Source organism: Pinus tabuliformis, chromosome 9 (genome assembly GCF_031772625.1).
Source record: "Pinus tabuliformis cultivar Carrire ecotype Pingquan chromosome 9, CPIR1, whole genome shotgun sequence".
In the NCBI taxonomy this organism is placed as follows: domain Eukaryota; kingdom Viridiplantae; phylum Streptophyta; class Pinopsida; order Pinales; family Pinaceae; genus Pinus; species Pinus tabuliformis.
Genome location: NC_142307.1, coordinates 1,646,958,850 through 1,646,966,178, shown reverse-complemented (window position 1 = coordinate 1,646,966,178; position 7,329 = coordinate 1,646,958,850).

Genomic DNA, 7,329 nt, shown 5'->3' with positions numbered 1-7,329 from the left:
GGTTACATTTGTATTCATAACTACAAATGCATAGGGAAGAACAATAAATATAAATCTTGCACCTAGGCATGTCAGGTAGGATATAGGTTTAGTTTTCTTGCTCGACATTCTTGCCATTTGGCTGTAAGCCATGCACCACCTGCATGTGAACAAAAAAGAGATCAACAATATTTCTTTTGAGAAGCCTTGTAAAAATTTATGGTTTGAGAGGAGGTTAGTTATGAATTACCAGGTGGCTACCTTATTCCTAGGAAGACTGATGTTAAAACCTTCACCAACAATTTCATCAAAAGAACGAGGAGCTACCATATCCTTTTTTTTGTAACTTGGCAAAACTTCTAATACTTGTGACAATGACAATCCAAAAACTATATGAGAATCGACAACATTGTTAAAAAGGATCTGACCAGAGAATCAGTCCATACACCTAGCTTTATTATCAGAGGATAGAGGGTATATGCGTCCCAGTTCAAATTTGTAGTGTTCAAACAAAACCATTGTAGCTACACCTGATTCTAATGAGAGAAGAATGAGAATAAGTTACAGTAACCAGTGCGAATTAAGTGTTTAAGGGAGAACGCAAAATATTATCCTGAATAAAGGGAAACCTTAATTCAATTTATGCATATTCGCTTGATTAAAAATGGTTTCACCCTTAGTCTCACCTGAGTGGTCATTCCTACTGCTAGAAACACTTAAAACCTGCCAGCCCCATCCTAGTTTTAAAGCTCAAATCCAAGAAACAGTTGATGCATATGAGTTTACCCCGGGGAAAGAGTCAGCAAAGAATAAGAACACTAGATGAATCTAAGCAAGTTGAACCATCAAGTAATCTAGATCCTAGTGAGTCACATAAACCTCCCTTACAACGTTGGGGCTATGGGGAAACCCATTACTACAAAAAAAATTTCTCACCAAGTTAGAACAGAGCCAACTACTAATATTCAAGAAGTGGCTATAGTTGGGGAGGTGGCTAGAAGCATAATGAGAATTAAGGTTGCCTTGGAAGATCATCAAGTTGAATACTAACCCACAATGGTAGAATTTGAAGGTAAGATAGCCAACCATCCCATTTCTATTTTAATTGATATATGTACGAGTCTGAGTTATGTTAGTATGAAAATAGTTGAATTGTGTCAATGACCAAGTGTCAAGTTTAAAAATTCTTGGCTAGTACAATTGGCCACTTGGGAAAAGCGAAAGGTAATAGCCAAGGTGGAAGGTTTCTCTATATAGATGCGAGGAGAATAGATAAAGGTGAGTTTGAATATATTACCGGTGAGTTTAAATATATTACCTCTATGCTCTTATGATGTGTTGATAGGAATGTGTTATCGGGAATAGTGTCTATGCAGAACTGCTAGTCCCACTAAGGCTGGTAGCTACCTTAGAAACAAACAAACTAAAACCACTCTGGTTTTCCTTTATGAGAAATAGATGAGAGAAGAATAAAGGAGACCAACCTCAGTCTTTCGCTTAGTTCCTTGTTTGATTCCTCTCCCTTCTGATAGTCCTTTGCTACTTGCTTTCTTGTATACCCAGCTTCAAAGAGCACCTGTAGAAATCAAAGCAGCATAACACTATATGAGAACATAGATCTATTATCATAAGCAATATAGGATCAGATGTATATTAACCACACAAATGCATAAAACATCAATCACACAAGTATGTGGAGGAAAAATTGAATAACTTTATTGATAATCAAGAAAGAGCAAAGAGGATTACAACCAATTGTTCTGACCCAGCATCATCCTCTCAGCAAGTAAGCCCTTCTTCACCTCATGAAAAGATTAGATCACCCAACACTATGATATTGCACCAAGAAACCAATAGCACTTCCTTACAAGATACAAAATTCGAGCCTCCGGATCTCTGGGATGAGGGATCCATATATAGATGTTTGCAAAGGGAGGTGAGTCAGCTTTTGAGATTTGATTAGTGTCTTCTCTCTGATAGTTCTTGATTCCACTTGGAGATTGATGATCTCTTACTCATACCTGGTCGAATGTAGAGAGGCAAGTGTCATAGGAGAAGTTTCTGGAAGTTTCCATGCTTCTCGACCTTGCGGATTGACCCTGCCATTTGTCCCGTCTCACCCATTGCACCCCATAGAAGGGTTTTTTGACATGCATCGCACCTACTGTGTGTATTTAGGTGGGATGCAATGCACTTTGCCTATGAAGCAGGTGAAATGGTCCAGTTTTGACCAGTTCTGAGTAGTTTTTCATGGAGAACTTCTGGGAGAAGATGTAATCAGTTGACCTTGTTCTTTTAGGGGTCGGAACAACACTTTTAGGGACTTAAGAGCCCTTGGTTTATTGAAATTTATGATTGGGGTTGTAGTGCCCAAAAATGTCTATAACAGTTGCCCCCTAAAGCATGAGGTCATTAATTTGTCGATGTCGGGTGAAATGCTTTATCATAAGGATCTGAAGTTCTTTCAAGCTGGAAGGAGACCTGTAAAAAGATACAATACAATACATTATCTTCATAATATTTTCATGATCTAGCTGAGGCGGGCATTCCCATGCTCATCTTTATAAATTCATTTTTCATGTACACGAGACAGACAGTCGTCTGAGTGTAGACTGATGATTCTGGTAGAGCCATCATCCCTTACATTGGATGATTATCTGTGCAGCAATGATGTACATTTGATGTCTTTATTTCCCTAAATATATATCGCAGCCTGGATGGATGAAACTAGATCTGGGGTCTTCAATCTCGTTTGATCTTCACTCAAAGTACAAGTCGATCCATGTGAGAGATTTTCTGGAGTCGAACATGGAAAGACATCGCCTAATTACCAGCCAATGATGTAAGCCGTTAACAGGCGCGAGAGGAGTCACCGATAATGATGACGACCCTCAAGGTCCTACAGTACAATTCACGTGGTGTGAATAAAGGATTGGGCATCGAACACCACGCAAAATCTTTCGGTCGAAGGCCATTGATGTAAACTTGTCGTCGGAAGTGAGAAACTTTCCATTGAGGCATGCAAGCTTCAAAGTACTGAAAGGGTTGTTCCTAGATCGACTTCTTGGATAATGAGCTGATGTCGACAAGAAGCGATATGTCATAGGAGGGCCTTAGTGAATCCCACATCAATGACACAGAACGGAGCAAATGATTTTAATGGAGGTGAAAACGATCTGGTGATATAAGGTTCAGGGTGGCGGTCATGAAAAAATGGAGTGTAAATGTATTGCAGTGGGTGAGACACAGGTGAATTCTCTGAGCGACTTCTCTTGAACATATCGGTGACACTGACATGATGGATCGGTAGCATTAACCCCAAATGTGAATGGTGTGATGGAACCATGGTGATGTGACCAGTGAATGGAACAATCCAACCCGACTCGGATGCGGGTTGAAAGTGTCATGTTCAAGAGCGACTTGCTACCAACAAAGTTTCATCAAGTTTTCTTCCCAATTTTTACCCAGTCATTGCTGACCAGTACCTCTTTATTTTTTTCAAGCTTGAGAAGGATAACATATGCTTGTTCTATAATTTTCCCTTCGGGCAAACCCATCGCTATGTTTTAATGAGCCTAGCGATAGTGAAACTCGTTCTTGTCTGTTATGGACAAGTTTGTTGCTATTAGGTTTTAATTAGTTCAACGACAAAGATAACTCGGTCCTTTTCAATTTTAGAGAGTCTGAAAAGGGACGTAAAGGAAACTCCAAAAATCCTTTTTCATCATCTAATCCCTTAAGTCCGAAAAAGTATAAAATAATACAGAAGGGATGAATTTTCAGTACTTTTAACGAGCCGAACAAAACAAGAGCTCAATCTTTTTGTGTAGTAATCCCTCAGGTCCAAAAAGATTAAAATCTAAAGGAGGGATAGAACTTTTGGTCACTTTAACGAGCTGGAGAGGCCAATGGCTTGGCAATCTTTTCATATTTTACGAGTCAGTTGAAAAGAGCTTAAAGGAGACTCATCTTTGAGGAACGAGTGATAAATTCGGGTAGCAACTGATTCCAGGTAAGGTTTGGAATTTTCCAATCATGGCAGTGTTACAAGGATGGCTAACAGGATCACTCTTCGTAGCTGTTCCTCAAAAGGGGTAAACAATCAAGTGGAGGTGAATGATCGGCCAATACAGAGTGGAGGTGACGATGAGAACATGACCAAGGCTTTAAAGGCTGAAGTACTACATTCACGATGGTTATTTACCGGAAATTAGTTCATTTTTTATTTTAAAATGAGCTTAAACTTTGGAGGAACATTTAATCATTGCTTATGTTTATTTTTTAACGAGCTTGAAGTCCGCGTTAAAACTGCTCGATATAACAGTCATTTCTTGACTTTACTATTAATAACTTTGTTCCTTCAAAGATTGTACTGCATGCCTAATTGCTTCATCAAACTAGTTAGAAATGAACAATATATGTTTGAAAAATGAGTTAAGACACTAATATTTTACTTGAATTACGTAAAAAGTAATTTAAAAGTGCTTTTACCCCTCATTTTACCATTTCATTTGAACTTTGGCTTGTTGGGGCTTTGGAGGTGCTTTCCCCCTTGATTTTGACCAGCTAATTCCGGGAGATTTTGTGGACGATTTTTGGTGTCGTCTGGACCAGGTAGGAGCTAAACCTGAGCTCTTTCATTTCATCTTTTCCATTTTGCATTCTGAGCCTGATTTCTGGTTTTTATTAGCCTCTAGGGTTTGAAAAACTCGCCTTGGCTCCATCACACCCTTTCTATATTGAAAGGTGCATTGCATGTTGGCCTACCCACTGGACAGTTAGCATGCAACGCACCCAGAACACTGTTGGGGGTGCGATGGGCGCAAGGAGGGAAATTTGTGCACAGATTTCAATGGAAATTTTTGCATGTTTTTCACCAAATCATGATCTAACTCTTCTCTTGTTTGTTTTCAGAGAATCATTGGAGCAAAATGCCTGTTACATGGTGAGAACGTGAGCATGAAGAATAGGAAATTCTTGCTTTACATGATCCGGTTACGGTAAATGCACTGCGGAACTGCGGCTTGCTCAAGTTTTTCTGCATTTCTAGCATGAGGCAACAAATCAACTTGTTGCAATATTTGCTCGATGCATGGGATCCTACCAGCCAGGTGTTCTAGATTAGGGGCAAATCCATCCCCTTGACTGTCGTGGACATCTATTTTTTGACCGGCTTATCGAGGCGGGGTGCCCCTATCTCCTTATCAGGTTCGGCCCGTGGGGGTGAATCTGTGAGAGATTACATTCGCAGGTATTGCAGAGAGGGATCTCAGCCGAGTAAAGACGGCAAGATCAACATCTGAGACGTCACTGACAGGTCCCTGAGGACCATTCTGTATACTTTTGGTAGGATGGCTGGTAGTGCGACTCTTCATGTGGCCAACCGGTCTTATATGCAGTATGCCTTAGAATGCCTCGAACCGAAGGTGTTCAACTGGTGTGATGTAGTACTCTTTGTGATGAAAGAACAATTGACCAAGGTGAAAAACGGGAGATTGAAGAACTTTGGATATGGTTCTATTTTGACCACTTTTGCCTTGGAAAAGATCCCGCTGATGCAGGCGCAGTATATTTCACTTGGTTTACCTCCATCGATTGAGCCACGGATGCAAAGATGGGTTGACCATATGTCCATACATGTTAGTCAATCTCAAATTTCCTTTTCTGATACCTTCTTCGGGTGGTTCGATCATCAGGAGATGGTTTATTCTGAGTATCCATATGCTGGTATGGATTTCTGGGATGACCCGGATTTGGTACTGACGGCTGGCGAGCAGTGGGGCGCCATTGGTAAGTTCTCTGACCATATTTCTGTTTACCGTTTCTCTTCATAATGTCTTTGTGCTTTATTCTATCAAGACTAATCAGAACTCATGTGCTCATGCAGATGTTGGTCCCGTTCGGCCAGTATTATGCCTAAGAGTGCCAGCTTCCGCTCCGGCATGAGAGGCTGTGGGAAGGGCTATCCTTCGCGACCTCGATGTGGCTGAGACTCTTTCAGCATTACAGGTTCAGGTCGAGGGCCTCACTCTCGGTATTCCAGATGTGTGGACTGACGAGCTACCTCTGAGGTTGCAGCGACATACTACTGGCGTGCCAAGTCGATGGACTAGGCTTTTACGCATGATTGCACAGGCGGTGACTTGTTATCACCAGCATCATTAGACTAGGGTGCCCCCTAGCGTTTTGATTTTTGGGTCATTTGACCAATTTTTGTCTTGGTTACAGAACATTATGTGTAAACCATAAATAGTTATATATATAGTTTTGATTTTCGGAGTTTTATTTTGGTTAAGTTACATGATCCTGATGCAAATATTGATGAAATGCTTCTTTTTACAAATGTTGCAAATGTCTATCTAACACATAATTTGCCAATGAGTCAGTTAATGTGTTTAAGCTTCTGGAAATATGCTGATATTGAATAAAATCAATTTTCCTTTCCAAAATCTTGACCCTTAGGAACATGCGATAGATAGATGGATTTCAGACGGAGTAGATACCAGTGAGTTGTAGTATGAAGAGTTGTGAGTCTAGCCTGATGACCAGTCGGCGTATGTCATGTGTGATGGCATCAGAGAGAAATTCTATCAACGCGCTATATTCAGCGATGTTATTTGTTGATCAACCAATACATACCCCTCTGAAACATACTAACTCGTCGCATGGATAAAAAATGGCCTAGGCCGCAGAAGATAGGTTTTGCGAACTATGACTTGCTCCGTCGGCATATCCAACAAAAGATTCCAATAGTTTCAACATCTACGACAAATGTAAAAAGTGGATTTACTTGACCAAAGCAAATAGTTTTAGCGAAAACAAAAATGTAACAAAAGCATATGGGTTGCCACACTTAATCATTCGTAGTAATGCTTAAGGTACAACCCCTTACGAGGTTGTGCCAGTGGAATCCCGTCATAATCCATTAACTCGTAGGCTCCTTTTGCTAACACTCGCTTAACAATATAGGGGCCCGTCCATAAAGACTTGAATTTACCTGCTCCCAATTTATCGGATTCCTGGTCATAAAGCAATACCAAGTCACCTTCTGAGAAGACACGAGGTTTGACATTCTTATCGAACTGCGCCTTGACTCGTTTCTTATGGGCTTCATTAGCCAAAGTGGCATCACGATAGGTTTCATCCAATTGGATTAGTTCCAAGAAACGAGCCTCCTCTTCTGAAGTTCCGGGGAGAAGGTCGATTGCGAGTTTCAGGGACGAGATTTCACACTGAACTGGTAAGATTGCTTCTAGGCCATACACCAGTTGGAAAGGTGTAAACCTGATTGCATTCCTTACCGATATTCGGTATGCCCACAAGGCCGAGTATAGGATCAGGTGCCAACTT